This window comes from Aphelocoma coerulescens, chromosome 26 (genome assembly GCF_041296385.1).
Source record: "Aphelocoma coerulescens isolate FSJ_1873_10779 chromosome 26, UR_Acoe_1.0, whole genome shotgun sequence".
NCBI lineage: Eukaryota > Metazoa > Chordata > Aves > Passeriformes > Corvidae > Aphelocoma > Aphelocoma coerulescens.
In genome coordinates this window covers 3,760,135-3,769,814 of record NC_091039.1, presented here as the reverse complement: position 1 = coordinate 3,769,814, position 9,680 = coordinate 3,760,135, and positions in this window count along the sequence as shown.

Below are 9,680 nucleotides of genomic sequence, written 5' to 3'. Positions count from 1 at the left end.
TGGTTAACTGGGGAAGGAGGGGACCGGGTTCCCGCAAAAACTGTGCAGTCCCCATTATCAGCTGGCTTTAACTGGGGTCAGCCAAACACTGGCTGAGAGTAGCAAAGAAATATTTGACCCTGACTTGAGGCAGAGGAAAAGATTATATAATAATCCTTCCAACTGAAATATCCTGCGTTTAACACGCTTACCTTAAGCAACAAAGAGATATGGAAATGTTTTCCAGTGTGTTCGAGGAGAAGGATTAAACAGTTTACAAGGGAACAACAGTGGGATTTAGGCACTGATAAATATAGGAAAGGAATATAAAAATTTAAAACATCGTAATATATATATATAAGGCAATTTGGCTATAAACTCTACTCTCAAAAAAAGTTGGCAGCTCTGTTGAGGATTATGAAGCAGCCCCTTAGAATTTCCTAGCTCTCATTCTGGCACAGTGGAACCTTTGTGATTATACAGACCCAAGGAAAAAAATTAAAAGCAGATCACTGCGTTTTATCTAAGTGGAAGTAATCAAACACTTTTTGATTCCATCCAGGAGAGGGCAGCCAGCTGGAGAGACTGGTCCTTAAATCCTTTGGGAAGGGGAAAGATGTGTGGAAGGCACTATGTAAAGGCGAAGAGCAAGGAGGCAGAGAAGCTTTGAGATAATCAAGTTATTTGCCACAGGGGTGTGCTGCTTTCTGCACCTGGAGCACCCATATCCCCGTGTTTTATTAGCACCAGTAGAAAAACCCTGAATTCCTTCCCCACAGTGCCAAAGTGGCCTCAGTGCTCGATTGATTCTTGGAGGTGATGTGTGTTTAAAATTGCCCGGAATATGCTTTAGGAAATTGCAGCACAAAATGCTGGATGTGAGTGCTGAAATTGCCATCCCCATTTGCCAGGATTATGCAGATTGCTTTGTTTTTCTCCAAGAAAAATGCTTCTTCACGTGATGGCAGTCACAGGCCCAAGTGTGTCTTCATTTACACAGAGAGAGTTGCTTCAAACGTTGTCTGTAAACCTTGACCTCGGGATCTGGCCGCAGCCTCAGGGTCCCTGGCAGAACTGCCAGGCTGTGCTTGTGCTGAGCATTTGTCTCGCTTCATTAAGATATCCTCAGATTAGGACTTCGTGCTGGAAAATTGGAAAGAGCCTTAGAGTCCATTGTGACTGCAGCAAACATCATCAGATGAGAGCTATAAAATGATAGGATTTTTCTTTTCTTTACTTAAAAGTTAGCGCACACTTGTGTTGAGCATCTCTAAGTTGATTTCTTGGCAAGAGCTGCCTGATTTTTCTTAAAACTGTGTCACAAAAGCTCGTTTGGACACAGTAATCAACAAAACATTGTGTTTGTACTCAATCTGTATCACCAGCACTAATTTCTGTCTTGAAGAAATCCTCCTCTTGTCCCACATTCTCATCCCTCCTGAGCTCACCCCAGCAGGCTGATGTTAGCAAGCAGCACAGCTGGGATCCCTGGGAAGAAGAAGGAGTTTTTCTGCTTTTTCTGACGTTCCCATGTCACCCAAACAAACACCAATTCAGCTTTGGAGAAGGTGTGGCAGCAGTGCACAGAGGAATGTCTGATCCCAGGGACTGTAGGGCTCGGAGGTGAACCCTTCTCCTCCAGCACTGGTTGGAGGCACAGATTTAAAGAGAAAATCCTTGCTCAACCCCTCCATGAGCTGAGGGTTCTCTTGCTTGGGCAGGTCACTGGCGCGAGGTGAGGGATTGGGATGTTAGGCTGAGTAAGGAAAAGATGTGCTCTGGAATCAGAGAGGCAGCTGCATAAAGAGTCTTGTGAGCACAGAATGAATGAATCCTGGTTCTCTGCTGGGTTGCATCCAGTTATTTCTCTGCTTCTACTGCAATTTAAAGCCTCCCATGATCTCCTGGATGAGCTTCTTCTGCGAGGAGCTGTGGCTGCCCCAGCACTGGCAGTGTCCAAGGCCAGGCTGGACAGGGCTTGGAGCACCCTGGGATAGTGGAAGGTGTCCCTTCCAGGGGGTTGGAACTGGCTGAGCTTTAAAGTCCCTTCCAACCCAAAACACTACACCATTCTACAGATTCCTCCTGGAATCAGTGTCTTTTGTGCTGCTGAAAGTCTCAGAGAAGGCATCTGGGAAGAAGTGTCTGGGCTCTTTTTGTTTAGAAGAAACAGCCTTCGAGGAAAAATGTTGCTTTTGATGAATCCTCATTTATTTCTGAAATCTTTGTGGGTTTGGAAGCAACATGGGAGAGTACAGCTGCTGTTCATAAAATCTTGGCACTTTAGAGAGGTGTCAGGTCACTGAGAAAGGGACCCACAGAGCATCAAACAGTTTTCAGAGATCCTGTAAAAGTATAAAGGGATAAGATGAGCTTAACAAGTTTTATTTTCTTCAGAGATGCTTATTTACATGTGTGTGTGCATTACATTCAAGACTTCCTTGTAATGCTAAGTCTTTACATGAAAAAAGTTGTATCTCAAGTAGCCCTCTTCCCCTGCCTGTCCTGGGGGTGCTTTGATGTGAGTGTGAGGAAGAGTTTTAAGCATCTCAAATTAAACACTCAGAGTGGAAGACGGTGTCTGTTTTACCTAAAAGAGTATTTATCTTTTACACTTTTAAATTTGCAGGAAGCAGAACGTCATTAACTTGTGTAAACTTGTCTGAGAGCTGTTCCCAGAGCTAAAGTGAATGGAAAGAGATCTCAGAATACCAGACTGGTTTGGGTGGGAAGGGACCTTAAAGCTCATCCAGTCCCACCCCTGCCATGGGCAGGGACACCTTCCACTGTCCCAGGCTGCTCCAAGCCCCAATGTCCAGCCTGGCCTTGGGCACTGCCAGGGATCCAGGGGCAGCCACAGCTTTCTCTGGGCACCCTGTGCCAGGGCCTCCCCACCCTCATAGGGAGGAATCTCTTCCCAATATCCCATCCATCCCTGCCCTCTGCCAGTGGGAAGCCATTCCCTGTGTCCTGTCCCTCCATCCCTTGTCCCAAGTCCCTCTCCGGCTCTCCTGAAGCCCCTCTAGGCCCTGGAAGGGGCTCTGAACTCTCCCTGGAGCCTTCTCTTCTCCAGGTGAGCACCCCCAGCTCTCCCAGCCTGGCTCCATAGGAGATATTAAACTTCTACGACTCAGCTGGAGGAAGCTCACCCATGTCTGGCTAAGTAGAAGTTAATCAAGAGGTTGGAAGGAATGAGCACAATGCAAATTCTCTTCTTGTGTTCATTACAGCAAGCAAAAAAGTTGATAGAGGAAGTCTGTTTTTGCCTTTGTCAGTTTGTGCAGCACCACTGCGGGGTTGTGGGGGGGGGGAGACCTTTCCAGAAAAAAGCAGAAGCTCACTTATGGGTCATGAATAAATGGGTCAGACAAACGAGTTCATTACTGATATACTGTAGGACTCAGTCTCCTGTAAATATTTTCTTAACTCTCTCTGCCTCATGGCTTCACAGCTGAGTCGATACCACATAGGGAATGCGGCTTGGAAAATCGATGGGAACACGATGCAATTCCAATAGCCTGCAATCCAAACCGAGCAGGGAGACAACCACTCATCTGTGCTGGATTGCTGAAGTGATTTGCACTAATCCTTTCTTTCTCCTTCTCTTTCACTTGGTTCTGTAGCACACAGGAGAAGGAAACCTTTTGACTCTAAATGAAAACATCTCAAAAGCCTGAGCTGACTAAAAGCAAAATGTCTGGTGATGGTTCAAGTGCTGTTACTGAGAGGATATAATTGTAGTGGCAGTGACATATAGACAGAGCTCTGAGAAAAGCTTCACATTCTGCTTCAGACTCAGCACAGATTTGGCCTGACAGTTGTTTGAAGAGATGACAACAACTACACTTTTTTTTCTGGAATGCAGGCTTGCGTGCAATATATTCTTTATTTAATATATATTTTTATTATTGGCTTTAAACTGAAAGAGAGTAGGTTTAGATTAGATGTTAGGGTGAAATTCTTCTCTCTGAGGGTGGGCAGGCCCTGGCACAGGGTGCCCAGAGCAGCTGTGGCTGCCCCTGGATCCCTGGAAGTGTCCAAGGCCAGGTTGGATGGGGCTTGGAGCAACCTGGGACAGTGGAAGGTGTCCCTACCCATGGCAGGGGGTGGAATGGGATGGGATTTAAAGCTCTTTCCAACCCAAACTGTTCTATGATTCTATGGTTAATTATCAGCTATTCATTGGCAGAGAGGATCAAATGAGAACATATGTGCCATTTAAAATATTAAAGGAACTATGGATTTTGAGAATCAGCACTCCGATGTTTATTCCGTGCTCTTCTGTAAGAGGATAAAGATTTTTAAGAAATTCTGCTTAGTAGCTGCAAAGTTTTTTCCCAGGATTGATCTTTTTGCGCTTGGCTGAGCCAGACTTGGGTTGAAGTCTGAATTCTCCTTTGAAACCATTTTCTTGTCAGAGTTTGCTGATGGTGGATTTTGTTTGAGGTCTCTCTCCTTGGACAGAAGCTGCTCTGATGGAGTTTTAGGAGAACACCTGCTCTGGTGCACCTTTCACATTCATCTCCTTGACAGAGGCACTTAAAAAGCCAGTAAAGAACATCCCTCCCCGGTGCTGGGGTTGGGTATTTGTGCCTGGTTCTGTGCTGCCAACACTGTGCCAGCATTAATCTTTCAAATGCCCACAGTATGACAGGGGGATCCTTTATTGGGGGGTGCCAGCACTGTCAGTGAAGCTCAGCAGCTCAAGGACTCACTCCCCCAATGTCAGCATCAAATGGGACCGTTCTGGGGGAGGTCTGCACGTGCCTTTGCTGGACAGCAGGACCATTATTCCAGATACCCTGAGAATCCCTGGCTTCAACATCACTCCTCTCCTGGCTGCAAAGGATTTGGAAGCAGAGAGGAGCACCAGCTCTGGCCAAGAGTGACTCCTCCCTGCTCTGATTGATGAAATGAGCCCAGTGCTCTTCCATCCCACTCTGCCCAAGCCTGGCCCCATCACAGGGGCACAGCCCATGCTGACATAATGACAATAATTTGCCTGTAGGACCATGCTTTGCTCATGACCTCTGGCAGCTGGCAGCCGCTTAAGGGATTTTTTATCTGCAGGGGATGAGCATTAAAATCTGGTCCTTTTTGCCCTGTTAGTGGGCAGATGACATATGATCATGAGCACAATTCTTCCTCCTTTCAGGACTGAATCCTCATGTGCTGCAGCACTGGGGCCATAGCTGTGGGATCAGGTTGTGCTTGTTCTCCAGGGATGTTCCATGGCCCTGCACAGCGGATTCGTGTACACAACACCACAGCAACTGTGGCCACTGGGCCAAAGATTCTCCCACAGAAGTATCTGCTTTTTTCAGAGTGCCCCAAAACATTCCAGGGTGCCCCTTGACCTCCTGCTGTAGAACAGACCCCACGAGAGAACTTGGTGCTCTCAGGGAATGTTGCTTTGTTGCTTAAATCTTGTGGAGGGGGTGGAACAAACACTTTGGCATTTGAGTTGCTGGTATATAATTTTTTAAGGGTAAAATTAGGCTTTTCATTAAACACCTTTTCCTGCTCTTTGGTCGGAACATGGTCTTCTTCTGTAAACACTCTGCTTAAACCTTCCTTCTCAGGCACTGGTTTTTGCTGGAAGTTTTTAAGAGAATATTTGTGGAAAGGAGACAGAAGTATTAACTAGCAAAATGTCACCAAGCTGTGGAATTGAGGTAAAAAAGGTAATTTGTCAGAGTTAGCAATTACTCTGTGATAACAGGAATTACCTGGCTGCTTTAAAGTTCATCCAGGATTTGGCCAGGCTCTGCTACCAGGACAGGCTTTACCATAAATCAGCCAATTTCTTCAAACATTTCTGCCCTGTAAAAGTTTTCCAGCTACCTGTGCTTTACCATAAATCAGTGAACATGAGAGAGGCCACCCTTTGGGGAGAGCCCCAGATTGCCCCCCAGTCATTCAAGATTTAATTTCCTTTGGTTGAATTCCAACTTTGAAAAAGAATCCCATCTGCAGGATTCTCCCTGGCCAGCCCTTCTCTGTGTTTCCAAGAAGGAGCACACTTAGGAATTGCTGTAAAACATGGCTCTCTGTTCCTAGCACTGTTGCAGGGCAGTAATTAAAACCAGGACTGTTATTCACTCTTTACATACCAATGCCTGGAAGCATGAGCTCTGTGGGTCTGTGTTCTGTGGGAAATGGACTGGGTTGGTTGGGGTTTTGGTTGGATTTTATTATTATTTTATTATTGTTCTTATTATTGTTATTTCTTTGTTATTGTTATTGTTTGTTATTATTTATTATTGTTACTACTACTGTTATTTCTTTAGGGACAGAAAAAAAGTGTTTAGTGACTACAGCAGATTTAAATGAATAAAAAATGCACTTTGTCCCCTGAAGTGACAGCTGGAGATAAGATCTACTGGCAGAAGGGATGTTGAAGGCACACCCCTACCCTAATTCCATTTATATCTGGATGAACCTGTTGTCTGTGAACTTGTCTGCCTGAAGCACTGTTTGCTTCCAAACCTTTTCTGGCAGCAATATCCAGAAGTTCTCCACCATCTCTCAAAGTACTTGTGCATGTTCTGAGCTGCTCTCGTGTGAGTGTCCCCACCTTTCAGCAGTGTCAGGGCTCTTGAGCAGCCCTTCCATCCCCACCTTATCCACCACCTTCATCACTCTCTAAACCTTCCCGTGTCCTGCCCCACTGCCCTCCCCAGCCCGAGGAGCCACAGTCTCACAAGGCAGCTGTTTCATCACTCACTTTAATCTCTTTACACGCCCTCCTGTGAGCCTTTTCTCACTCCCCTGTGCCCTTCCAGAGCCTGGAGCTGCACATGGACTCAGTGGGTGGGTGCAGAGAGGTGCCCCGAGGTTTGTGCAGGTGATTTCTGAGCCTCACATATTTCCTGATACATTTGCAAGCAGTGATGATATCCAATAAAATCATTTTTATGTGCACAGCACCAAGCCATCTGTTGCACTAAAAGTTCATTAAAAAACCCAAGGAATCCCTTCTCCATGTGAAGAAATCCTGTTCCATTCTGTAGGATTGAGTGTATTCCAGCTCTTGGTGCCTGTTTGCAAGTCCCTACAAGCTGATGGCTCCAGCTGCTGTGCTGTCCTTCATTCTTGTCACAGGCCAATTGTAATTTCAAAATGTTATTTTAATTAAGAAGGAAAATGTGCTTGAACAGGCCTCCCCTTTGTGGGGACACACAATCTTGTTTAACCTGACCAAGAGAAACAGCCCAGACCTGGACCCCAGACTCACATCAATTTAGTGTGAAATGTCTCTTTTCTGCACTGGATTTTATTCGTGGAAGAGAGCAGTGCTGTTGCTTTGTGAGGCTGATCCCTTGTTTTTCTGGTGGTTTAAATTCTGCAGATACTGAAAAAGCTTCTCTGCTTTCACAGCAGTGAGGTCAGCCCCGGCTGCAGTTTCTCTTCAGGCATGTGGATCATGTCCCAGCCTGGACACAAGTCCAGCCTACCCAGCACCTCTCACCTGGCTCAGAGAAGTTGGTTCTGCCTCTTTTGGAAGGAGCCCATTTTTTTAGGGTGGTCATCCCTAATTAAACCACCTTTTTCTCACTAAGGATCAGAATATCAGAGTTATCTTAAAGCGTGGAAGTTGTCCTTGCATTTGTAAGTGTTTTCTCACTCAGTGTGAGTCAGACCCAGGCTCCTGCACCCAGCTCTCATCCTCCCAGCACTACCTGGGCAGGTAGCAGGGATGTAGGAGGGAGTCCTGCTATGAAATTAGGAATATTGACTTAACATCAGTCTTGGTGGGAGACGCATTTGACAATTTGACCCATTCCTGGAAGTGTCCAAGGCCAGGTTGGACAGGGCTTGGAGCATCCTGGTCTAGTGGAAGATGTGGAACGAGATGAGCTTTAAGGTCCCTTCCAACCCAAACTGTTCCATGATTTTATGATTCTGGTGGGGATGGGACATTTTAAAGGAGCTGAAAAAAAGTGCCCAGTTGGATGGACCCTGCCCTGACACCAGAGACTCAAAGGATGGACTTGCTCTTCATCACCTCTCTGTCCAGTATCTGCTTATCTTTATTGATAAATCTAAATGAGGCTTTGGAGAAGGTTGAAAAGAAGTTCAAATGATCACATTTAAAGCAAAGCTCTAGAAGTATTTAACATCATACTCATCTTCCAGGACCTGAGCTCTGTATTGTATAACAATAGAGATAATGAAAGTGTAAAACACTGGGACTCCCTGCCAATGTTACAACTTGTTTTTACTACTAAAAAAGGCAGTAAACTGGGAGGGCACATCCACAAGTGAATTGCTTTGCACTTGCCCTGTTTCTTACACTTGTTTTCTACACTTCTGGGCTCTGCTGGAGGCAGAACTCCAGGCCAGAACTACATTTGGGCCAAGCCAGTGTGGGAGTGAGCCTGTGCATTCAGTTGCTCTGCAGGAAAAGGCAAAGTTCTCCCTGTGAGAATTATTCTGAGTTGAAAACTGAATGAAAACAAAGCTTTTCAGTTTTGCTATGAGGAAAACTAGGCATGGAGTGAACCCCTGGTAGGGCTGTCACACTCATCCGCCAGGTTTTTATTTCAATATCGCAGACTTTGTCTCATCCTCACCATGATTTCCACCTCTGGATTGCTGGGTAAATAGTCTGCAGAATAAAATCCCTCAATTATCAGCAGGGAAGTGAAGCTCTCAAGCAGCTCACTTTTATGTATCCTGGACATCCTTGCCCTGTGAGCTGAGGTGGGACCACAAGGAGGTGGGGGAGCCTGGGGAATACAAAGCTTTAAGGAGAAATAGTGGAACAGTTGGAGCAGAGATGTGGGATGCTACAGAGATGGGGTGAAGCCGTGAGAGGCCAGGTGAGGTGGGGAGGAGGCACGAGGAACCAGCAGGAACCCACGGCACAGATCTGTATAAATAGTAGTGTTTCCAATGGAACAACAGTGTTTTCAATGGGCTTGTAGGAAAAGGGAGAATTCTGAGATAAGGAAAGTAGATTTGTATGGGTTTTGCCAAACCACTGTAGTGGATCAAGCCTTGCAAACAGGAACAGCTTTGCTTTTCAGGGACACTTTCACAGCTCCCTCCCAGGGTGTCCTGAAGAGGCTCTGTGGCATTGTCACTAGACCTGCAATACTGTGACATGGAAGTCCACCTGTGAAAATCAGCCACCCCCCCAAATGCAGGTTGAAAACATGCAGCTGCAGCACGAGTTGAAAATGCTCTTTGCATGCACAGAGGGAATCCAAACCAATTTGGGTTCGAGGAAAGCAGGGTTTACTCCAGGACACAACGCAGGGTTTGCAGATCATTGGACAGCTCACTCTCGTACAGATCATGCCTTTTTATGGGGACATTCCAGCTCCAAAGAAAGCAAATTCTTCTCAAACACATTGTCTTAGTTAAACTTTTAATATGTTTGGATATTGCCAGCAGCAGCTTTATATAATGCAGTTGTGTAGCAAACAAAACTCACTCTGTGCTCTTGAGGAATGGAAGCCCATGGATGGAGGGGATGGATTGGCACTGTGGGATTTGCACTGGTTCATGCCTGGAATCAATGGGTTAATGACCTTCCAGCACTGCCTCAGGACTGGGAAGTACAGAATGTTCTGGAAGCAGGGGGAGAGGGGAAGGTTTTGGCCAGCTCACCTTGAGCCCAAGTTATGGATGGCAGGAAAAGCTCCACTTAGACCAAACCAGGACTGACTGGGGTTCTGATCCCCAAACCAGTT